The sequence below is a fragment of the Apteryx mantelli genome, chromosome 2 (genome assembly GCF_036417845.1).
Source record: "Apteryx mantelli isolate bAptMan1 chromosome 2, bAptMan1.hap1, whole genome shotgun sequence".
Classification (NCBI taxonomy): domain Eukaryota; kingdom Metazoa; phylum Chordata; class Aves; order Apterygiformes; family Apterygidae; genus Apteryx; species Apteryx mantelli.
Genome location: NC_089979.1, coordinates 106279560 through 106306599, shown reverse-complemented (window position 1 = coordinate 106306599; position 27040 = coordinate 106279560).

Below are 27040 nucleotides of genomic sequence, written 5' to 3'. Positions count from 1 at the left end.
GGAAAAGAAACAAGCCCTTTTTCAAAACAGAATTATATCCAACAAACCTTTCTTCAGAAATTCTGATTGTTCAATGTGTTACTATAGAATTTGTTATAGTTAGAGAGGATATTAATATCAGATTATGACAAGCAGTTATAGCCCACTCAAATTGCTCCATTAAATTATGAACATTTTAACTCATTTAGTCTAGGAACAAATGTTTTCCAGTGTAAAACTTACTACTAACTGATTCTGGCCTAAATGCTAGTCTTGAGAGAAAAGTTTCAGTGAAAACATGGTTTGTCTTTCAGCCTACATTTAGGATTCTGGGATGCTGAAAAATGGGCTAAAATCATTTAAGCAGGATTAAGAAGCAAGAGCAGATGTGATTCTTGTTCCTTCCTGTTGCCTTATAACTCAGGAGAATAAGTCTGAATTTATTTAATTCTCACTAAAATAAACCTAAAATTAATAAATCTTTGCACAAAGAATTATTAAAGGATGTAAGCAACCTAAGAGTCTATTCCTTATTTTCAAAAACAAGTTAGTATTTTATGCTCCTCAAGAAAAGGTGTGCCAATTGCTTTTCAAACTGGAATTTGAAGGCTTTCAGAAATTTTACCTTTGGGTGCCTGACCTTTTCTTTTTGTCTGTACTGACCTGAGTCATAAAAGCATTTTAACCTTAAGACTGTCACAAATGTAGCTTTCTGGTTCATAGGAGACTGAATCCAAGCTTGCTGAAGGACTCCTTCTGACTGCAAATAAAAATCAATCAACAACATTAATCAAATAATAAAGGAAAATTAGCCTTTATACATTAATACTGAGCCTACAAAGTACTTTATTATTATCATCAATATGCTCAAAAGATGATCTACTGGATGAGTTTTAATGAACTCACTTTCAGAGAGAGCTAGCAATAAAGACAGCATCTTTATTCAAACAAAATGTACCATTTTTATATGCTCTTAGAACTAAGATAACACTACTTTAAAAGCATATTCACAAAAACTGCAGGACACACAAAGACACAAAAGGCATCCCCAAAAAACAGACTAGAACTGAATCTTCTCAGATTTCAATATAAAATAACCACTAAAGTGACTAAAAATTACAGCAATCAGAAACTAGTGTATGGTCCCATCAGGAGGCAGAGAAAAGCAACAAAACCTTGATTCTGACTGCAGCCTTACTCACTGCTTTCCATCATGTATTTGCTTAATTTGTTAACAGATTCTGTTTTTTCTGATAACACATTAACTTTGGAAATATTCTGGAGTTCTATAAATTCATTGCATTTCAAACTAAATATTTCAGGTGTGAGTTGGACTTTAGACCAACAATGTAAATCTTGTTGTTTGCAGTGCTTGTGTTGTTCCATGCTGCTTTCAGGGAAACTCCAGGCAAACAGTCTGCTCAGACCCCTCATAAATCAGAGGCCTTGTGGGGGTGGGTGAGCGGAGAACAAGTTGGCTAGCTTTCTACATGGCAAATATCTGCCAGGCACCCATTTCCAAAAAAAAAAGAAAGAAAGAAAGAAAGAAAGAAATCAACACCCTATTCTCATTCTTTCTGACTTTAACTTAATTATCACTAGAGATAGTTATATATTGTTTATGGAATTGTTTTCTGCTGCAACAAAATATTTCATTTTTGATTCTCATTTTAACTACTGTTTCATTTACAGTAACTACTGTTTCATTTAACTGCATTCTGAATAAATTATATTAAATAATGTATACAAAGCTATCAATGTATGCATACATTATATACATGCAACTACACAGAAAGTTTCCAAATTAAAGCTCACTGTTGCTCCTTAATGAAAAAATATTGGAATTTTTATTATAGCAAAAGAAAATAGGGTTGAGTGGGGGAGTGTTCCAATCCAGAGCAGAAATGCATTTAAAAATTACTCAGAACTGAGTGACTGAGTTTTACATTAAAAATCTGGACAAAATTACACATTCCAACATTTGGGACGTGGACACTCAGTAATACTTTAGGGATTCCATAGCTTGCAAAAAGAGCTTGCAGATTAGCCAGCAGAGACAGATAAAGTTGAATGCTCGAAGCATTCCTATCACAGTCGAAAACTCATGAAACTGTTTTATGTAGTTGTAGACCAGCAATATGACGAGACACAATGCTTCACTTCAGTTACCTTTTGTTTCTAACCTTTTCTTTATCTTGATATGTTGATCTATGTGCTGAATTGTCTGCTTGTGCTTTTATTCTCTTAATAATTTAATAAAAACTGCACAAATGGTAAAGCATTTTCTTCCTTGAGTTTCCAGGAGTCATCACTTTATCATCACTTTGCCATCAAAGCTTTTATTAAAAATACAGTATCTTTCAAGCCCAATATTGCTACAGGCTGCATTTACTTTTCTTCAGGGTGGCCAGCGCTGTCATCCAAGCTTTTCCGAAGGCATGATTCCTCCTTATGCTTTACAAACTATGCTGAATGTGGATTTAGGACTACATAAATTTCCATCAGAAAAATCATCATCTGAGGCTATAATATTGCCTCAGAATGCCTTTCAATAGGGTATCTGTAATGAAAATGTATTTAATAAAATGCTCGACCTTAACCATAATTCTTCATTGTTGAAGGAGCATATCTCATAGCTCTGCAGATACTTTTTCCATAAGTCTAAAAGCATTACCCTCACTGTCTTGTGACCATATAGTCCTTCAGAATTGGATCGCACATAACTACCAATGATCTTTTTGCCCCACTAACAAAGAGAATAATGGGCATTTTTTTCTAAGTTTAGGTTTTATTTTATTCTGTGTTTTTCAGAAGCCCTGATTCATATAGAATCTTACAGCATTCAACCTTAAACCACATTAGGTGTGTCCACTTGAACAGTGACTAGCAAGCACAGGTATGTTCCAAAGCGTCTATATTTATCATAGCTCACTTTCACAATCTCATGATTATTGCCAGGCTGCAGTTTCACGCAGTGAGTCTCTCATTTAAACACTCAAACATAGAGTATTTTGAGCAAGAAATGAAGCCCATGATCCTGCATACCTTTTTTTTTTTATTCCTCTTATTTCTGCTGGAGTTTTGCATAGTCTATAGCTTCCACTTTGCAATCTTCCATCCTTAACTCTTACCAAGGCAGGAGCCTTTCTTGTTCAGTAATAATATGCACATGTCCCATACAAGATTCACACTTAAAAAAAATCAAATATGATTTGAGTAAAAGCAATATGGCTCATAGAGTGGGACAGATATGTGTCTTCTTTTATTAGTAGGAATAAAATCAGATAGTGAAATGTTTTACCTAAAGAGCATTGCATGTATCTATAACAGATGATAACATTATAATGCAATAGTGCAATTCAGACTAAACAGAATCAGAAAGTGATAGCAAGAATTCAGAGAGAAAACACCAAGATCAACTCATATTTTTAATGTGAAATCTAGGCATGAACATGCTTCTCTGTTCCAAATCTGCATGGGTGAGACATAAGACAGTAAAGTTAGTTCTTCCCTCAGCTTTCATTAGTGTGAGGTCCAGAGCTCTTCCAGACTCCTGAGGGAAAGTCGGCTCTCGTTGGTCTTTCCAAGATCTTTGTGTATGTGTACTTTGTGTACTGTGCATCAGTAACTATTTTGGTGGCAGCCTGGAGAAAATACAGCTTTTTGTTTGCTTGTTTGTTTAATTTAAGTGGCAGGAAATGTAATAATACATTGAGTTGTCACTCTCGTCTTTTCAAGCCTTTCCAAGTTTAGAACAGCCCTTACATAATCCTCACTATGCATCCCAACTTTCAGTTTTTTTCATGTTGGTATTATGATGGTGTGACACATCTTGTAAATACTAAGTTTATCAATGGCACCAAGTATTGTTCCACTTTCCTCACTTGACCATGTCTAACATACACAAGCAAAATTTTGCTCTGTTTGACAAATAACAATGCCACATATGTATATAAACTCTACCAAAAACAACTTAAATGAGCTCTTTTCTGCCAAGTTGACAAACCGTGGTAAGACCTATGGAGGGTGTCCCTGGGCACACTTCAGACCTGGGGAACCTGAGAAATGGGAAATATGCATTTAACTCCCTTAGCCTGAAAACAATATTGAATACAGCGCTCTCATTTCCTGGAAGAATTACTAGAACACTTCCTGGAAGAATTACTAGAACACTATGTATTAATAATAAGATGGGCAATCAGGATCACCTCTTTGTGCTTTTCTTCATGGCAAAAGAGCAAAGCTGCCCAAAGCTTGACACACTGGCTCAAGCGAATCCAGGAGAGGGTTCCGAAACCTAATCATGAGCAAAGGGAACTAGGTCTGCAAGTTTGCTCCCCCCTTGGCTTGTAGTGAACAGAACATTCATAGGAGCATGGATTACAATATGGTGGCCTAGAAATTAAGCACCACAATATGTCATTCCAGCCTGCATGCACTTAATTAAACTCCTTATTTGCATGCATATCTTTGAAGAGCATTATGACTAGATTCCCTGAGTGTTGGTACTAAAAATGTGGAGAGAGAAAACAAAATGAAGCAGAACAAAACATACTCCCCCATCAGAAAAAAATCACCTTCCATTACTTGGTGATACAGTCTCTTTAAAAAGAGCTTCAGAAAATAGCAGAAGGATGGTTCTCTGCCTTATTGCTTTGACTGAAGCCAACTGTTTTGTTTTTTTCAGGGACAGGTAGTGATGTTAGGTGGAAACGCTTGGAAAGGAGATTCAAACCAATTCCACTGTTGTTCAATGAATAACGAACTATAGTGTAAATAAAATGAGTCACCCTGAATACCCTGACTCCTCAACAACTACTTCTGTAACAGAATATCAACTTGTAAGACTCTAACATATAGTACCTTTGGTCAGAGAGGCAACCAGGATCGCAAACTAATCCCTGTTCCCTTGTATTTATTCACACTGGCTCAAACGTCTAAGCAAACAAATCTCAGCCTACAGATGAGTTACGAGTTGTTTGCTCAAATTATTTGTGATGGGTCACTGCTCAGGTGGTATTATTTATGCACTCTGATATACTAAAATTTTGCCAACAATAGAACTGCAAACGGGAAAGAGTAAACACCACAAACCAAACAATAAGTAACAAATTTCATGCAGGGATACACACATTGTTTTCCAGGAAGAAGAATCAAATATTCAGAGAAACAAAACCAAATTTGCATCAAAAGAGAATTTTGGAGGGCATGAACAAGCCCAGAGGTGGATTATCTGGAAAATTAATATATGTTTGCAAACTGCATTTCTCATATTCAAAACAGTAGCCAGAGCAACCATATTTTAACACTGGCGGTTTTCCTGGAGGCTGAAGTTTTTTATGATGTTTCATTGGAAAACAAAAAATTCTCTTATCCAAGAACACACATGACCAAGAACAGTATGATCAATTATGCATAAATAAGTGAGAGAAAAAGCCAGTTCTGCAGTCTGGAGAACATAGTATAGAAGAGTCATTTATAATAGTGCAATGAATCAGACACTAGAACCAAACCTCTTTAAATTAAAATATCTGTTTGGAAAAATCCTACAATCTGATCCAAAATGAACTCAAAACTTTCATAAGTTTTCACTCAGTCAGGAGTCTTAAATGCAACTGAAGATCAGAGGGAAAATAAATAAAACTAAGACTTGCAGAACAAATTTTAACATTCTTTTCCAATAATAATACTACAGATTTTAAACTTTGGATTACACAGCAAATACCTGACCAATAATAAGATTGTTATTTTGTTGAACTAAAGGGAGTTTTTAAAGAACATTTTCATAACATGAAAGTATGCAAACTTTATCATGTTTACTGACCCTTTACTCCAATAGAAGAAAACATGGAACAACACGACACACTGAATAAAAAGCTAAACATCACTAGGCTGGAATTAGTGGCAAATTTGTTCATTTTCTCCTTTTCACTCGTTTGGATTCACCAATAGTGATTTTTTGTACCAGAAGAGTGAATGATACACTTTTTAACTCTTGGTTTCTGGCTGATACAAACTCAGTACAGAAATAGTAAAAGAATACCACATGTCAAAGTGATTTAAAAGAACAAAATATGTGTGACATGTTTGCCTTATGCAAACAACTACAAATCTGTTGTGTATCTAAGAAGAGTCAACTCTGAAGAAATAGTATATTTATAATCTTGGGGAAGGGAGGGAGAGAAAAATGCAGATTCACAAGGCTTGGAACCTTTTTTCCAGTTGGCAGTTCTCTTTTTCACATGTTTTCTACTTGTAAGCAATTCAGTTATTTATTTATTTTTAAGTGTAGTCTCTATTAGCTAGCTGAATCACAATACACCCTAAGAATTAGGTTATAGGATCACAGTATGAGAGGCTGATGAAATTATGACTTAAGCAGCTTTTGCGTTGTAATGACAGCTTGATCAGCCCAAAATTCTGCAGTGAGAATCAAGTGAGATCTATAGTAGAAAATATCACTTTAGGCTATTTATCCCTTAATAGAGGATTTTTCTGTGAGAAACTTTAGCTTATTATGCTTGTGTGAATCTTTTACTTAGAGTGTCTGAAATGATATATTCACCATATAACTTACACATTGAGTCAATTTTGGTGCAAGTGCCTCTCTACATTTCACATCTCTCTTAATACACTCTTTACTTTCATCCCAGAGCTTCAAAGAAATCATTCCTATGGTGCTATTTAGACTCTAAACAGCTATACTGAGACCATCAAGGCATAAACATACGCTGACTGCAGTGTCCACATTACTCGCACCCTGAAGTCTATGCGCGTGGTGATACAATCTTTAAAAGCACAGCATAGACTTTGGACACATTTATCCTCATTTACTCCATAGTTTTAGATGTTAACAACATATTTACCTTCTAAATAAACTGGCTGGTATCTTCTAAAGGATGGAAGAAGGATGTTCAACAGGAGAAAAAAATAGTAATCTAAAATCAGCTTGTCTGAGTACCTTTACTTCCTTGAAAATGGGGATTCCAGCGGTGCAATGAATTGCCTTTACAATTAACTGGTAAACTAGGTGGAGCATTCACTTTCATAAACCCTACCCTGCATTAAACTTTCCTCTGTTTTTCCTTTGTAATTTCACAGCAGTTCAATACACACTGAAATATTTTAACAGATGAAAGAAGAGCAGGGATTATGACAAATAAGCCTGCTGTCAAGGATTCTTTCTCATATACACACACAAACACAGAATAAATACATATACACATATACACATATACACACATACACACTTTTTGTTCTATATGCTCGCCACATTTTTAAAGTATATTGTAATTCTTATAGCTGAAATATGTTAGACAAATGTTTTTCTATATAAAAAATCTGTTTGCAAGGGGAACAGGAAGCTATACATATGCAGGAATGACAAAGGAGGAGTATCAGATACTAAATAACCTAAATACAATATGCCCCTTGGCTTTGATTTTACTTAAGATGACATAAATTAAAATTAATTGCTTTAAAACTTTCATAGGATATTTGTGAGAACAGAAGAATCTTCTAGAGTACTGACGCAATGCAGAAATGTACCTCAAAAAAGGCAGTATTATGTAGCTGACAAGATCCTTCACATTCTTCAACTATACCATGGGCTTTTAAGCTGAGAGAAAGTATCAAGAGCTCCCTTGAAAATTTCAGATTAATTTTTGCTTTTGGATTTCACATAAGTCTTCGCTTGAACTTTGTTAAGCAAATATAAAAACAAGATATTACCATGCTAAGGAATAAAGTACGAATTATAAGCACTAACATTAAAATCTAAGGGTGAAAACACAGTCAGAAACTGTTTGGAAGAAACCTGGAAGAAAAGTTACAGACTTATAAATACAGGTCTAGGGGCAACAACAGTTCTTTTTCCACTTCTTACACTTCAGATGTAGTATAATTAGATGTGGTTGTTTCAGAATAATTTAGCCTAGTCATGTTTGCAATGAAGTTAAAATGCAATATAGGATTAAGATATTAAGATTAGGTAATCATAATTAATCCATTTTAATCATACCACATGTCAGTTTCTAACTTTGGAGGACTAGGAGACTGGTATGAATGGTTAACTTTGAATCAGTGAGACTACTTCTAGGAGTGTTTGCATAGTGGGGCCCTGTATTTGTCTTAGCAGTAAAATACAGAACTACAATAGTAATCCCAAACTATTTAAATAATACTTCAAATAGCACTTATGTGAGTTATGTTACTTATGCATTTAAATGTTTGCAATCTGGGGCCTCACTTTTAGGTCTGCAGTAAAGTACAGGGCTAAAGTAACAAGCCTACAATAATCAAATTGTAACTGAAAACTGCGTACGAAGTCAAAAGGATCTCTGTAAATGACAAAGCAGCTAAACAGGGGTTTTTGCTTTTGTTAATTACTGTATTGGAAATTAATGAATATGTTTAAACTATATACATCAGAGCATACATGGGGTTTTTTTAGAACATTTGCTACTGGATATTCGCATCCTTTTTGGCATAGAAAGGCCAAACGGGAGTGCAGATAAATTGCAAAACCAAAGCATAGCTTCTGTTCCAATCAAATCAAAATAAAATTTTTGCAAAACCCAGTATGTTTCTGTTGATTCGATATAAATTGAAAGTAAAGTAGCTAGATCCTTTCTTTTCAAGAATTCTAAATGTGTATATCTTCAACATAGTACACTGTTTTCCATCAGAGGACTGTAAAAACTGCATGGATTTCCTTACAGTATCAGGGCTTATAGTAACTTGGCCAGCTTATTAAGTGAAAACTATGAAACTTTTAAATCACTTTATTACTATGCTTTCTTTCAAAGGCTTGAAAACTGATCTGTATATCAAAATAGTGTCATTCATCTATTCATAGCTAGTGCTCAAATACACAAGTTGATGCTTCATTACTGACACCTGATATGTCATTTTCTCTCCACTCTGAACACCAATGTCCTCTTACACTATACTCAGAGTATAAGACTTGGAAACATAATAGTTAAACAAAAACGCCAGACAGGTTACTGCCATCATTGTGCCAGCAGACTGGACATGACTGCTGCCAAAGACACAAATTGGTTTCCATTTATATGAAGTCACATTGCAAATGCTCACAAATAACCATTTCTGATTTTGAGACAGGTCCACCACCAAGCCCTACCATGCAAAAGGCAAACAGAAAACCTTACACTACCTTTTCTAGCACTACCTTTTCTAGGTAGCACTTCTCATCTCATCATCCTTCCTCAAAGCCTAGAAAGACAAGTATTGCAGTACAAATCAACAAATTTGACACAGTTTGCCTCTGACAGAAGGGGACATCAAGCCAACACAAAGACAACCCTGTTTGCAGTCTGGCTCTGTATTGAGTGAGAAAGCTGGTTAAGGCTTTCAAGCACTCAGTGCCCAGACCATGTAAAGGTTTTATATGGCAAAAATCACCATTGTAAATTTTATTAGGCAGCCAGTGAAGCTCAAAAACCACTGATATTTGTTTTGGAGATATCTTGCTTTGTAAAAAGGCACCTGCATAGTGCCAGGCTCAGCCGTATTTGGTTTCCGACATGTGTCAAGATGTAGCCTGAAGCACCATATTCTTTCAGAAAGAGCCCAAGTTTCAGTTGTCTGCTTGCACTTAAAGTCAGCAGATTTTGCAATATGCAATGGATCAGCCTCAAATGCTGAGAACTTTAAGAACTACAGAGACAGACAGCATCAATAAAACCTGGAAGTTCCTTTATCTACTACTCCAGTCTTTATCAGTTACCCGATGCAGCCATTTATTTTCAGATTATTCTCTTTCACTGAATGCTATTTATTAGTAGTAAACTGGCTAATATATCCTCACTACTACATTTGAAATTCCAGTTTTTGAACACCTGAGCATGAAAAAAAGTTTCTTTTAAATAGCTTTCCCCTATTTTGCTTTTCTGAGAGTACATGCATCAACAGCATCTAATAAAGTTCTACTGCTGTAACAGAATAATATTTTGACTTCTATTTTGTCAGTCAGGTCACAAGTGATGAATCACTTCAGTAGAAAGCTTTTCATTCATTTTTCATTCATAGTATGCACAACAAGTTAAGCATTACAGTATCAGTATCTGTAGTCCAGGATTATTAATCTTACATCATGAAGCCATTAAGGATTAGAGGTAAATTAATAAAACATTTATTTGCAAAATATGCTCAAGAGAATTTTTCTACACCTAACTTTAATACAATCTTGAAATCAATGATATGATAGGAGCAGCTAACTTTCACATCTGAGCTTACAAAATAAATGAAGTCTTTCATACAAAAGTTTCCTTTCTATCAGGAACATGGGCAAATTTTGTAGTCCCTTCAGCTGAACATTAGTTTAGATACCTAGCTATCCAGCTCAGGTAATATATTTGCCTTTTTCCTCATCATAAAAAGTATAGGCTACATGAAATGCAGAGACCTTATGCTCAGACCTTTGTTGTATGACTAGTTCTCTCACAGCTCAGCAGTCCTCTCTTTTCTCTGCTTACCTTGTTTCAAAGCAGCTCATTGAGGTCATAGGTTGGTTGTAGGACTTTCTTTGTCACTGAAAGTTTCACATGTTTGTCTCCCATGTTTCATTTCCTGCTTCTTGGGATCATTTTTAAAACTGTGTAGCTGTCATTTCTTTCATCATTGTCAGAATCTCTTTCTTCAATCTCTCTGTAACTCAACAAAAAGTCACTAGCAATCATTCCCAAAATCTACATATGGGCAGCATTTTTATTGCCCAGTAGTTCTTCAGTATGGTCACCTCACCATCCAAGAATTGTTTTAAGAGATAGTACAGCAAAACATTGCAACCCAGACCTGCCCATAATGCAGCTCTGCAGAGAAGGACCTGGGGGTTCTGGTGGACACCAAGTTGAATATGAGCCAGCAATATGCCCTTGTGGCAAAGAAGGCCAACAGCATCCTGGGCTGCATTAGGAAGAGCATTGTTAGCAGGTCAAGAGAGGTGATCCTTCCCCTCTGCTCAGACCTAGTGAGGCCACATCTAGAGTGCTATGTCCAGTGCTGGGTTCCCCAGGACAAGAAAAACATAGAGCTACTGGACCGAGTCCAGTGAAGGGCCACAAAGATGGTTAGGGGATCAGAGTATCTGTCATATGAGGAGAAGCTAAGAGAGCAGGGATTGTTTAGCATAGAGAAGAGAAATCTCGGTGGGATCTTTTTAATATTTATGACAAGAATGTCACATGGGAAAATATTATAATGTTTACTAAGCAAAGACATGCTACCTAAAGTAACATAATAAATCTTGCTAAGAAGAAATGTAATCTATTAACCCTGTGTAACTCATGGACACAAGGCATCAGAGATGCTACCAGTTTAGCAGGGTGAAAAACAGAAAAGGCAATAAAAATGACCCCAACTAATCCAAGTGGATTGAAAATATATGGGTGCTTTTGCTATGGCAGTGTCCAGTTTTACTGCCTTCAATCAGTAGGCAGTTCATTGCCATTGGTACGAGACAGACAGCTTCAATATCATTGAAAAAAGAGCTAGATAGTACTTTTACAAACCAAACTTTTTTCATCAAAAATTCTGATTCATGAAAACCAAAACCTTCTGCGAGAGGGATCGGCTGCATAGGAACTTCCCTGCGAATCAACTTACTGGACTGGTAAGAGTGGTTTCTAGTCAAAGCCACAGAAAGAGAGCGTACAGCCACCCAGCCAGGGAGGTAAAGCACTCCTATCCAGGTATGGTTGCAGGAGATTCAAAACCTGGCAGGATTAGGCAGATCATAGATTTAAAATCTTAATTTCTCACATCTCAAACAAGCGTCCTAAACAGAAAACCAGTGATTTTTCAACCTGTGATCCACAGACCACTTCCTAGGGGTCTGCAACTAAGAGAAGCAAGCTTCTTGTCAGTAGACTGAAATTTGTTGCAAAGGTCTGTACCTATGGTTGGAAAATTTTCAGGGATCTGCACACTGAATAGGGTTGAAAGCATTCATTTTCATTCTGGTGTAATGAATAGGGGAACAACTAACTAAGATGGGAGAGGAAGAAAAGACACTAACTTTTAATGACCCATGGTTAGAAAGCTCATGGGAAAACAGAAACTTTTGTACCAAGACTGAATGATCTCATTCTCCCCATGCTGTAGGCAGCTACCTGAACCACATAACTATTTTGGTAAAAGTCTATTTCAGTCTCCCCAGTTGGAGCCACTGCACTTTTTACAAATTGTTCAAAAGCATTTACTGGCCCAGAGACTTTGACCTTGAGTCTCCTAGCTGAGTGTCCTGACCACTGAGTTACAGCCTGCCTCTTGCTTTCTCTGATCCAATTAACACTTGATTACTTAAACAAACCGTCACAGGCCTAAAGGGAAGAAAACCCCTTCATCTTCATGTGGAATACTTACTTCTCTTCCCTTTTCCTTTTCCCTGGAAAAGCAGCTGTGCAATTTTTTACATGTCAATTTACCATTTTTCTCCCTGTAAGTGAGAGAGTTTGCTAACTGAATAATTTCAAATGTTCCCACTACATTTTGAAGAATGGCTGCCAAAATATTCAATTGTCTATTTGCACTGGGACTTCAATGTTCATTTGAATGAACATAGGTTATCTAGCATGACATACTAATATTAACACTATGGGACCAGACTATTTTCAGTGGTGCCCAGCAGCAGGACAAGAGGCAATGGGCACAAACTGAAACACAGGAAGTTCCATCTGAATATGAGAAAAAACTTCTTTACTGTGAAGGTGACAGAGCACTGGAACAGGTTGCCCAGAGAGGTTGTGGAGTCTCCTTCTCTGGAGATATTCAAAACCCGCCTGGATGCGATCCTGTGCAACGTGCTCTAGGTGACCCTGCTTGAGCAGGGGGGTTGCACTAGATGATCTCCAGAGGTCGCTTCCAACCTCAACCATTCTGTGACTCTGTAACACAATTGAAAAATTTGATGGATATCATCTAATGATTTCATCACAGAGTGAGTGCAAAGTCATTATCATGGATTTGGTAGCTTGTCTGCTTTGAAAAATAAATAACTTTATACTGGAAAAATGTTTCATCTTCTACTCAGGGCCATTTATTGATGGTTAGGAATAATATAACATGCTGAAATCCATGCCTTTGCTTTGACTGGTGCAATCTGCAAAGACTTGCTTACAAAAACACTGATAATAAAAATCAATACTACTTCACAGTACACAAATAATACCTCCATTTCCATTAAATCATTATTCAGAAAGAGACCATTTTCTTATCTACACCAGTATAATTAGGAGTAATGCAAATTTAGAATCTTGCTATAAATAAATATGTTTTTTAAAACTTGCTTCAACATAAGGGACAGAGCCTCCCACAAAACAGCTGATCTCTGCAAGAAAAAAGTTTGTGCATATTACCTACTACTCACATTTTATTACTAAGTTTGGGCCTTCTTAATGTCACTCTTCATAAAGGAGGAACTTTTGGGTTTTGATGCTGCAGCTTCCAGCAGATACAAAAGATACTTTTATCTACGTTTAGATAGATTCATCTAATGTACATGTGGTACATTTATATGATAGGCAAAAGACAGTTTATCTATATTATTTCACTGCAGAAATAGCTGCCTAACTTTTGTGTCAGCTGCAGTTAGAAACATTATTTCACATGTCAATTTATTTCTGAGTCCCACTGATGGACTTTGAAGTAGTCAAAATAGGGACAGATGGAAATCTCTGTGGTACAATAGAGTAGATTGAAAATTTGTTTCATGGGTTTAAATATAATACATGTATGAAATTCTCAATATACAATTGCAAAATAATTCATTCTATCTTTAGTCTTTTCTTTGGAGCATTAGACCTGTTTCACCAACTCCTGCATCCCATATAAATGATTGTGTAATTTAGGATCTAGTGAAGAGATTACATTCAGCAGGAGGAATTTTCCTCTCCAGCCTTTCTTTTTCACCGTCCTTCCACTACATTTTTTCTTAAGCAGCTTGAAAGACTCTATATTATGTAACTTTTTTTTAATCAGTATTTGTCCTTCCAAAACAGGCAATTATTTTCCAGATAACCTCAAGCTGCAAAATTCACAGTGTAGAACTGAACCCTCTATTAACATTATGCAAAGACAAGAAACTGAAGGGGAAGCAGTCACTGAGCATGTGCTTGTTCTGTGTTTGCATTTTGACCATGAGATTTATTCCATTCAGATATAATTGGAGTACCAGGCTTCCTGCAATTTTTAAACAGATGTAAATTTTGTGATAATAATACAAGTCTAACTTGGCTGAATATATTAGTCAGTTTGCCCAACTTACAGTTGCATCAAGGTGTGTGTCGACCAGGGAGACTGCTGAAATGCAAAGCATAGTATGTTTCATTTCAACATGAAATGATGGGCTGCCTTACAGTTTAATCTATTTTTTAAAAAACACATTATTTTTTCCACATCAAAGTAATAAGCAGGTTGAAAAGCATGAGTATGAGGCAGCACAAAATTTTTGCACAAACTTTTTCCAGTGAGTGATTTGGATTATACCTGACTATTCAAATTGATCATTTATTCTATAATGCACCATGACAGAAAAATGTTAAGGAAAATGTTTTCAAAGGTGAAACTGAAAAAACATCCTATGTTGACTATAGTTACAGGACTTGAGCACACAGCACTTTGTAGTAAGAATCTCAGGAGGGTTTTTTTCCTCAATCTCTTCTGTGAAAATACTAGTGTCAGAAATCACCAGATGGTCCTGTTAGGCTTGGTTTCACATATCCCTATTAACACGTGCAATACAGAAATGTTTAGTTTTTGTGATGTAATTCATTTTTTAAAGAAGCTGCAGCAAACAGAATGGAATTTGTTGCTTGCCTTTGTCATCTTCTTGGTGAAAGAAGCTCTCTAAAAACTTCAAATCAAAGCAGATATGTCTGAAAAAAAGGTAGTCACACTCTGCCTGCTCTTTTTCACCACCAGTGCTCAAAGTTCACTGGTATAACACAAAACAAACAAATCACAGTAAAGAAAAATACAGTGAGCTTGTTTCCCCAATATCTTCCTTTTTCCCATTAGGGAAAATATCTATAAGGCTAAGTTGCTATCATTCAGCAAAAGGTGACAATGCAAAGACCATAAGAAGTGATGGCCATTCTTTAAACATTTACAGAAGCAGAAACATTAAAAGAAAACCTGCAGCATATATAAACTAATTTATGTAATTATTATTCACATTGGCTGGTGCTTATCTGAGGATGGAGATCCATATAAATAATTAAAACTATCATTTGCAAGTGAGTTTTCATATTGTAAGAAAGATAGCCTTAAATGCCAAATAGAATGTGGATCCTTCTGGTTTGTGAAGAAGGGGAGCTGAGAAATCAATGTAGAGTTAAAAAATAAAACTCTGAGTTATTTGAGTTTGAGCACGCATAATAAAAAGCAAGGCCCATATTTTATTATAAACCCAGAGATTTTACTTGCACTTACTAGCAGAATTAGTCATCTATCAGCAGTGGTGTAGGGATGAAGTACTTGATCAATGATATATTGAAAGTCTAAATGGCATCTCTAATATTCTGGCATGTAGAGCAGTCTGATGCACTGTTCTGGGTCATTCCTGAAGGTAATCAGTCATGCTTCTTCCTTAACAGTTGGGCGTGCTTTGACCCAAAGTCAACAGGATTTGCTACTGCTTCAATAGATTCATAACTGCACCATTTCTCTGGTATAAATACATTTTTCCCATGAGGATTCCAGCAGTTTCTTATCAGCTTTTCCTAGGGCTTCTCATATTCAAAGCTAATTTGAAGAAAAAATATTTTGGCAGTACTTTTGGCAGTGCTATTTCCTTACTTGATTTGAAGACTACCAAAAACCCCACACTGAAGAAAAGTCAATGTGTTCCAGAACATCAAGAAAGTTATAATTACAGGTTTATGAAAATATCCAGAAAAAAGCACTTATGCCATCTAATTTTAGAAATACCCAAAGTGCCAGGCTTTTCAGGTTGGCATAGCACCTTCCAGAGAGTAGATAATTGTAACATAAGAAAAAATAGATTAATAATAAGATATGCTTGATCAGATCTTCCATGTACCATGTGATAGTGTCTACATAAATCTTTCATTCCTTTTATAATCCCCCCCCCCCAAAAAAAAAGCTTTCCATTAATATTTTCTGAAATGGAAAGCTTAATTGTGGATCATATTTTTAACCAAAGTCCATAAATGGTCTATAAATGGACCATGACAGTGCATAAGTTATCACTATACTGTATAAGGATATAAATGTCTACTAATAACTTTGCAAGTGATTTATAACTTATGATTCATAATATATATGAAGGAGGAAAGCTATAACTAAAGCTAAGAGCTTTACATTTTGGAATGGAGAAAACCAAACAAAATAATTTTGAAAGCTGCAAGCTGTTATCCTAAGTTTTTAGCATTCATGAAAATCCTCTCAAGTATTCCAGCAAAGTATTTGCTTCCTTTTGGAATCCTTCCTACTTAAGTAGGGTGCTTTTCTTCACTTGCTTCCCCCCCCCCCCCTTTTACATTGCTTATTTACATGATATAATTACTAGACATAATCTTGTAATAAATATAACAATATGGATCATATTTCACATAATACAGGATGATACTTTGCCAGGATTTTCCTTAAGAAAACTTTAGACTCTGTTTTCATTCACATTAAAAAATATATATATACTTTTATCTCAGTACAGATCCTCTCCAAATAAGGAAGAAGTACAACACAAGAGCCCCTTTTGCCTTATGTAGGAATGAGCTGGATTGGGGAATGGAGCCCAGAGCTCTTTCACCCATAGTTTCTAATGTACAGATCAGATATCTGGAGCTCCTCCAAAGGCAAAAGTTTAGTGCAGTCGGCACGTGCTCCATACATGGAATGAAACAGTCACACTGTACAACTACTCTGCCAGTTCTTGCTCCTGCCTTCTGCAGTCTTGCAGGAATGATGGTCCTAGTGCAGCTCCATCGTTGCACGCTCTGTAATTACACCATTTTCCAGTGAGTACCCCCAAACAAAGTCCTTTCTTTATTGCTACCCTTGAGACCTGAGCTGAGTGATGCTTCTTAGGAAAGAGCAAACTTTTCATCCATTTGTTCTCTTCTACTATTCTGATATTTCTTGTATTATAGCATCTGACAGTTCATAAACCTGAATATTCTCCTCTCGATACATAAAGACCACTTTGCTCCAAGGACTTTAAACTTTTTCTAACAGCTGAAATAGTACACCTAGAGAAGAAAAATGAGCCAAGTATTATATAACCAAATATGCAACAACTGCAAAAGGTTTCCATTTAAACCAAGAATGTTAGAATAACCAACAGTAGGCAATGCTTATATACTTCTAAAGTTATGGTGACCCAAACACAGGACTCATTCTATAACAAAAACCTAGAGTGAAAGCAAAATCATATGCATATATCATTCTAAAACTTGTATGAATAAGTTTTGCAGAAACTTGTGAGATTTCTGTTAGAAAAGTGACTTTCTTGAGAAAGTTTTCTGTAACATAGTGTCACAATGCTCATTTTGTCATTGTAATTTTTAACAATTGAAGTTAAAGGACAGAAACATTTGTGCGAAACAGGATATCTTGAAATTATAATAAGTATCACTGAAAATAAGCCGTATTTGAGTGAGAGCTACATTCCCCACAACTCACAGCTGAGACAGGAGATGTGTTTTGATGAAACGTTATTTCCATTGCTCTCAGAACTGCTTTCAAAATGACACAGAAAGAAGTTGCACTTGATTGCCATTGGGCAGTTTCGGCTCTATGAGGATGATTTTTGCTTCACTCGCACATCAGAAGCTCCTCTGCCACTTTTCTTAATGCTGCTCTTTGACAGCTCCTCATTTCCCTTCTGCCTTCAAGGGACAGTATTTGCTCTTTTCCATTGCTCTTTTCTCTCTCTTTTACCTTCTCTAAGAAACTCCATGCCATCTTCAGGCATTTAAGGGTAATTTCTAGGTTCCCTGTCAGTTTTACACATGGAAAAGAAGCATCTTCAAGCTGATATCTGAAACAATTTGAAACCTCTAGCTTCAAACATTTGCCAGCACCCTGCTGACTTCAGGTCCTCAGAAAACTATGACTGCATTGGCCTTACTTTTACTCTTCCCACCGAGCTGTGTTGCTGTCAGGCTGGCACTTGACCAAAAGAAAGGTCTACATACAGGATGGTTTTACACTGTTTAAAATATTACATTTGTCTGTGAACAGAGCTCACTAGCACTAATATACAGTATTTTAGTGGTAGCTTCAGCTTGCACTTAAGTTACCAAGAATATGAAATCTGTCATATTTGGCTGCTTTGGCTAGTGGAAGTTCTACAGCCCTCGTCAAATCCTCAGAATGATTTGGTGCTCCAGTGGGTATAATCCCACTTGGTATTTTGCAGGGCCAGGCGTTCGGCCACCACACACAGCCAGCTGCTTATTTGGGGTACAGCAGAGTAAACGCAGCCAGCTGCTCCAGAAGGCAACTGGCTTGACAAAAACGGAACGCTGCAGCTTCAGATGAAAATATTAAGCTCTTCCTTGGCTGACAGGCAGGCAAAAGACTTGACATTACACAAAGTATTTGCAAACCTAAAGCCAGTTGCATTGGCTAAGCTCCAAGTCAGCAGGGAAGAAATCAAGATTCCAATTCAACATTCCCTGTCTCTCTTCTCCAAGAAACTTTTTGAAATCTCAAAATGTTAAAGGTGTGACTTGTAACATTAAAAAAAAAAAGAAAAAAGAAGAGTTGAAGCAGAACAGTATTGTATACAAATTTGTATTGTTTCCATGGAAAATCTGAATGAAACTCTCAGGAACTGCTGTTGTTTTATGCATTAAATCCCAGACATGTCTTTGCTTATTTGCATGGAAGGCATGAACACTTGTACTTTTTCATGGAATTTTTCCCAGTCCGTGAAGTTCTTTATTTTTCACACCCAATACTAAAGAACTGAACTTTTGTGCTAATTCTGGGTACTGTGAACTATCTGGCAGCCTTAAGAAATACATTATTTTTATGTGAATCATAGCAAGTGTGTGCAAACAAATATTATTTTAAACAAATATGTCCATAGAAATTTCCAGTTCCAAGACTAGACTGTGAAATTTAAAAAGCTCATAAATTAAAAATGACAAGATGAGAGGCACTCCCCACTGCCCAAGACACCTATGCAAAGGAATAACACTCGTCATAGCTCAGGAGAGTTTAATCTGCCCATGGGTCTTATTGACCTGCTCTTCATTTCCTAAGCTCAGTCCTTGAAGGTGCAACATTTAAAGGAAAACAATTATGACATTTTTCATTTCAATAAGAGGATTAAAACAGCTTTATCCTAATCTCATGCCAACATTAACAAACACCCCCTGGATGAAGAAGCTATATTTAATATTAAGCACATATTAGCCACTGATTTCAAATCAGGTATTCGGCTATTGTTGAAACAAGTTAGAGGTTAAGCATGGACATACATGTTTTACTGTATCAGAACTTCAACTTTTCTTGTGCTTCCACCTAATTTGGATTTACTTTTCTTCAGTTCTGATTAACTGTTGCTTTAAAATCTGAATATCAGTGACAGCTGAAGTGAACACTTGATTCTGCAAAACTTCTTCATACAAGTCTTGTAGAGCTCAATTTATAATGCCTTTTGGCAGCCTTTGATAAGCACCCAAGGCATAGTTATTATCAATGGAGGTACAACATGATGTTTTATTTATACAAATAAATAAATGAAAATTCTCATTCCAATCATCTTGCCTTTTTTTTTTTTTTTTAACTAACAACTCACCTTCTACACTCAGCACTCATGTAGGAACACTCATGGAGAAACAGACAGATCTCCAATTCAGTGATACTATCAAAACCACCAAAGTGTTTTTAACAAGCTAATACAAATCTTCACAGAGATTTCCAAGGTTTAAGTACTTTTTTAATAGCATTTTTATGTCATGTTAACTCACTATCTGCTGAAACAGAGTGTAGAACCTCATGATATCACCCATGCTCTAACTAATGTCATAAAAAAGGTAGAAATTATCATAAAATGGTAAACACAAGTTCATAACAGAGTCTAAAAAAGGAAAAAGAGAGGGAAATAATGTTTTTTTCTGTGTAAGAAAATTCAGATTTTGTTTTAAATCACAGCCTCGGAACTAGAAAGTCATCAAGCCACAGTCCATTAGAAGCTGAGAGAGTACACTGGAGGAACTCCCCTCATCAGCTTTCTCTTGTTCTTACACTCAAATACAAATCTGTTACTAGCCATTGATGGAGGTAGGCCATTGGGCTAGCGGACCCTCATTCCATTGTGTTTTTTAATATGATATTTTATTTGAGAAGTAATGTTGCAACTTTATGATTTTAAATTATGAACTTTTGATGCATTTTAGTTTGGCGGAGGTGGGAGTACTTGTCTTTGTGTTTTCTGTTTATTGTTTAAGGTAGCTTGCTTTTTTAATAATTTTTCAGTAGAATGTAGAAATGGATGTTTCTACAACCAGAAATGCCCCAGAAAATGAGCTTACTAGACTGTAGTGAAAGTTACTAAGGAGCCTGACTCATAAAAATGTAAAGCTACGACATTGGCTGAAACAGGTACGATGCTGTGTTCATGTCAGATTTTGCTGTATATTCTGACCAATACCAATGGTGGTAGTGCTGATACTGGTAAGGAAATGTTTACATTCAGTGATTGCACAGAAAATCTGCATTGTTTTGAAAAAAAAACTAACTTCCTGAAAGATCTATGGATCTTAATAGCTATTCCAGGATTTCTTTGACTGAAACTCTTAGAAAAGGAATTAAAAGTTTCTGAAGAGAGAAAACAAAGGATTAGGCAGTGAATTTTTTTGGTGCTTTTGAAGAAACGCCTTTAATAGGATCTTCATCCTCAGATAAATGTGGGTATCTGTTGGGGATTTTTTAGTTCCTTGTAATAAACAGGATCAGAAAACTGCCTCTTGGCCACATATAGTAGTTTTCAGGGTCCAAGATTACTTACTGGAGTTGATTAGATGTTAGGCAGCAGAGAGCCTTGCTCTATGAAGGGAAAAGGTTATGGCAGTGATTCTTCTTATAGTTCAACTGATTCTTAACCTGAAAAAGATTAGATGTATTGTAATGTGTCCAGTCTGACTTTTTTTACTGTTTTTTGAGGTTGCCATAGGGGACAGGATAGGAAAAAATTCCTGGATGAAGCCAAACAAAATATTCCTCTAATTTTCCATATTAATATATGAATATACAGTGCATAGTTCCTCTGGGCAAAAAGCTTGACCTTTGGAGAAGAAAAACAAGGCACTCTGGGGGAACTGTAGTTTGGATACTCCTCAAAGCTGGGCTTTGAACAAACCATCTGCAGAACCCTACAAAGCAATTGTACACTCTTGGCTGTCACAAGCCACTTTATGTGAAACATATATGGAAAGTTTTTCAACAACTGCAACCTATAATCAAAGAAAAGTCTTCCCAGACCCCACCACCTCTGCAAGTTCCTGTATTGTCACAAGACTCACCACCAAAAGCAACATTCAAACAAACCAAATGGTACCAAACCATGCTAAAACAACAAATGCAAAACATATATCTCCATTAAAACATGACAAATGTCCCCACCTTCCCCCACAACAAAACTCTGAGTATTCTTCTACAATCACATGACATTAATCATATTCTACCAACACCAGCCTCCCTGCAAGTGATATCGTCAACCTACACAGCATCAACAATATATACATCCTAGAATGCAAAATATATCATCAGTACTCTCATGGAAAACGTGTATGAAGTCAAACCACTACCACCAGAATTAACTCAATCAGCTACAAGTGGGAACATACTTTTCAGCAAAGTCATTCCATCTCTGTTGCAGTCCTAATCCTCAAGGAGAAGTAAAATTCCATAGATACTCAATATTATGGACACTACAATGACAGACCTGATGAAAGTTGGTTTAAATAACGTATTACACTCTACCCACAAAACCTATTCTCTCTCAGATAGAGACATCTATTAGCCATAATAGCTACTATGTTATTACTACTGTAGGTAATGAAGCTACAGATTTGACTCCTGCAAGTTGCCCATACTAACAAAAAGGACTGTTCAAACAGGGTTGCTTTACTGAATCCTAACAAGTTCAGACTGTAGGCCATTAGGCTTGAATATGCTAGCTCTTCTCAGCAGGCAGCCTTTCTACTCATCTCGGTTAACTTCTGTTTCCTGCTGGCTGGGAAGTTGTCCTTCTTTTCCTTCATGAATTTGATGAGGAGGAAAATGAGTCCAGGCCCGGTCCCCAGGTGGATTTCCTACAGACCTGAATAAACCTAAGCTTTCTCATAGCAGCCAACCCACAGAACGATCCCATCCCTTCCTCAGTTTACCTGTTGGCTCTCAAATAGCCCAGGGAGTATTTTCCCAGCAGGATACCACTATTAGGGATTTTCTGATGTGCTAAGCTCGCAGAGAACCAGAGACTGAGAGGGTTCTGCTAGAGAGTGCAGGCTTTCAACTCCTCACTGATACTAGGAGTCACAGCCTTTTCAGACAGTTTTAACAGATGGTTATGAAAGAAATGGATAGACCCTTAGAGATGAGAAGGAGGAGAAAAACAGCATCAGGTAAGCAAGAAATGATGCTGAAAAGAGCGGAAATCATTCTTAGGATAGCTTGGCTCTTTCTCTGAGAGCAATTCAGAACATAAAGTCAGACAACTTCCTCCTAACTTTAATATTTACTCAAAAGATTCAAAGAGCTTTAATAGTGGCCCATTTTAAAAGCTTTGCTTTTCCAAGTAGGCTCTGAGTTTTCATTCTGATCTTTAGCTGGTATGGAAGAGAACCACTGACAAAGACCTCCACTTTGCAGCAATTAGAGGTATGACTGATATATAGACAATAACTGATTTGGCTTTCCTTTCACTGTCTCAGATAACATCAACAATGAAGCTGTGAGCATGAGAGGCTCAGGGTAACAACAAAAGCCTTCCAGACAAGCCAAATGATTTCAAATCTGGCTAACCTACATTGAAATCTTCGGCAAAATATCTTCTCTGGCAGTGGTACTAGACTTAGCCAGAATAAGGCTTGTAAGGATATGCCTACCTCTAACGCTCAATTGTCTGTCTGATACTAATCATTAAAATACTTAGGTCTCTGAAATACTCTAAGGCATCTTATTTTTTTCCCTCTTCTCTTTTGAGGATATTTATCATTACTATTATTGCAAAAAGCTCAGAGAAACAAGTTTTGCATTCACTTTAATCTTTACAAGAGGTCCATAACTGCCAAGAAAGACTTAATACAGCAACTGCTTCTATTGTAGAAGCTAACATTTTTAGAGAAACGATGGACATGTTCAGCTACGCTTAGTCATTCTCAGTGAATAAGAGAATCAAAACATACTCTTGGTAGCCTGTGATCCGTGGAAAGGATGTTGTTTTCTGCACCCTGTCTGGACAAGAACTCTCCAGCCTGATCTGTCTCTTTCTTCTGAATACTGAATTGTGATAAAGCAGCTGTGGTCAATAACAATTTAGCACCAGTTTTAGAAAGATCACTTTGGTTCAGATACATTTCTAGGGTTATCTGATTTGCTTTTCAAATTGAACCCCATGTGGATATGGAAATGAACATTTTTTTCTGTGCAAAACTTAGCTTTTAGAAAAAAAAATATGTCATGGCATTATTAGTGAATGAGAAAAGGTGAATCAGCTGTATTTATATCAGCTACTATTAGTTAAAAAAAGAAAAGACTTGGAAAAAAAAAAAAAAACAGACTTTGTATGATCATTGCACTTCTCCTGAACAAGTGAATTACATTTGTTGGTTATAACAGATTACACTTTACTGCATTAGACTACTTAAATTGGTCTAACTTTTTTCATGATGGGCCCTCATTCTTGTTTTATAAGATGGGTTACAAAGAATGGAGCAGGTGTAAAACCATGATCCATCATTAAGCTATTATTTCTAATCCCATGGACATCTATTAGGACAACTGCTCTTTTTTAAGCCATTAGAGCAAGATATTCTCTGTCATAGAAGGCTGAAAATGAAAGCAAGCGTATGTTAAACTTCATGAATATCAGCTGCAAAAAAAAAGGAAATTTATTCTCCAGTACCACTGAGTACCTATCTCTCTGCATAGTGGTGATGTTATATAATACAGTATAATACAGATTAGTCACATGCATCAGTCCTGTAAATTCTGGGTTGCGTCAAAGCATTTCATGATAGTCGCAAAATCTACACCTGAGTACAAGTCACAACAAGTGAATTATACTTCTAAATGTACCTTCGGTATGAGGGGCATACTATGGCAACTGAGCAGGACTAAGAAAGGAATAGATAAAACATTTATTAATTGAGCTGCTAAAACCATATATTTTAAAAATATTTTATTCCTTTGCTTTTTGACTTTAAAGTTTGGAGTAAAAAAAAAAAAAACACAGCTGTGTACTGAACACCTTTTAAGAAAGCTCTAAAAACTTACCTATACACAATGGAGAAAAATTGGAGAAAAAACTCCTCCTTTCCTTTCTGATACCTGTATTACAGAACAGAAAATAGGAAGCAAGAAATTTCTTAAAGCAATCCATGGCCTTGATTCTGCAACGCACTCCAGATGCATGCTTAACTTTTATCATTTCCATGAGATTATATTTGAATGTCATTACACATTAGAACCCATGTGGATAAATTGATTTGTATAATACAATCTATAAATCAGATGGCATATTTTAGTCAACATTAAATATTAGGTTGTTTTGTGGTAAAGAAAAAAGAACAACTAAAACCCTCTTATGCCACCCTGTGGTTCATGGACACATTTTGCAATAAAATAGGCAGTAACACAGTTCCAGATACAAAGTCAGGTCAAATCATTAATATTAACAGGTGGCTTAACCAATCCAGCAAGTCCTTGGTATGACTATCTGAATGTCACACAACATTTCCAAGCAATGAGGGACACGTGTAAACTAGCAAGAAATTCCTGATGCTACTATTCACACAGAGGCTAGCCTACCTAAAGTTATGACAACCTATGCAGGAGAAAAAAAAATTAGTCATTGATTCATCAATCATCATGTTTCTTTTTTATTAGCAGTGCTAACAGTATGCTATAATTTCCTCAATCAAAGAAATAAAACTCATTTCCAGCCCTTAGGGCCTCTTTAGTATTGCTATATCAAAATATTTAATCTCTGTAGGAACATATTTATTTTGACATTTTGAGGCTGATATTCTCAATATAGTTCAGCTTGGCTGTATGATAATAGAGAAAAAAAAGAACAAGTAAGCAATAACTCTTCCAAGAAAATGCAAGATTTTTATTATTTAATTCATAAGTATGAAAAAGGAAAAGAGAACTGATACAGAGAAGCAGCAAATGAGATGGACAGCTATCTGTACTATAATGGTACTCTACATCTTCATTCACTTTTTCCACAAATGCTACCTCTGTTTCACATATACTTATATGACAGACTGAAAAAGAAATTAACCATAGGAAATGTCTACACTTTAACATCACTCAGAACAACATACTTATGTCTCAGAATTTTAAAGCACACCCTAGAGCAAAATGAAGAGATTCAGTGCAAAATCGCCTTTTTTGATTTCTTTTCATTACTTTCCCAATGGCATTACTCTGAGAAAATAGCTTATCTATTACAGAGGTGATACACGGGTCAAGTTCAGTGTTAATTCCATCATCTATACTTTAGGGAAATTTACAAATGCCAAAAAAAAAAAAAATCAAATAACAACAAATTTACAAACAGTGCTGTTAACACAGAATAGATCACTTCTTAGTCCAGCTAATATTTTCTCATACTTTCTTTCAATTCTTTGGTATTTACTTGAACCAAGTGCACGAGAATGAAGGAATAGCATCAACATTATTGTAATGGACCCATGCCATTGTGGTGTATGCTTCTATTTGTCCCAGTGCCCATGCTATATTTTACTGAGTCTGCTGAACCATTTAAGTTACTTAAATAGTGCATAAATAGCATCACTGCTTTCAAAGAGACTGCCTGCATAGTATGTTAGTACAGAAATATGGCCACATGCAAAAGAATTAAGCCAAGCTAAGTCAAAATATAAAGTAAGAAATGATCAACATAAAAAGTATATCCTATGTCTTTTTCATTATTGTAACTCCTACTCGGGTACCCCTTTCAATTATTATCATCCCTTGCTTCATTATAAAGCTTATACATAATCCTGCCCCCATTTCAATTTCATTAGATTTATTGTACTGATGTTGGCCCAAAGTGCATGAAGTTGGGTTAAAGACCTAAAGTCATGATTTGATTTCCAAAAGCCAGGAAAGCTGCAAGTACCTAGAGCTTCTAAAAATCCAGCTACTTATCTTGAAATCTAAATATGAATTAGATACCCAAATGTAGATATACACAAGTTTGCACACACTGACCTCACACTAAATTTTTCAAATGTAAGAGATGGACTTTCCTTTTGGTTTCTCTGTAAAATACTGCATAAGTCTATCTACAGAACCATACGTACTATAGCAAGAAATGATGAGAATTTATTTTGATTAGCCATTTAATATACCACTATTAGTAGTTCATGTTTTGCTTGTAACTCTAAGTTCTAATTTTTTTTTGATTCTTCAGCCTTTTTTTAAAGAATAGGAATTAAAATTAAAAGATAATTAACTTCATGGTATGTCATTACTTACATATCTATTTCAACAGTATTTGGGTTAAGTACACAATTTGTGGCCAGTTAAAGAAAAAAAAACAATAAAAATATATTTTACTTACTAAAACTTGGTATTCTCCAATCTCTAGCTTTTGTATATCTACTTTGATAGAAACTTCATATTCATATTCTCTGATAAAGCCCATCAACTGAGATGTATACAATTCCTAGAAAACAAAGAAGAAAAATATTTGGTCTCTTTCTATTTTCAATTAAAGTAAGCTCTAATTTTACTTCCTTCTATTTTTTGGTTGCCTAGAAAATCCAGAATTTACCAAAATCCTGAGCACCCAACCCCTGAGACACTTAACTCTTTTATGCAGTGTAACACT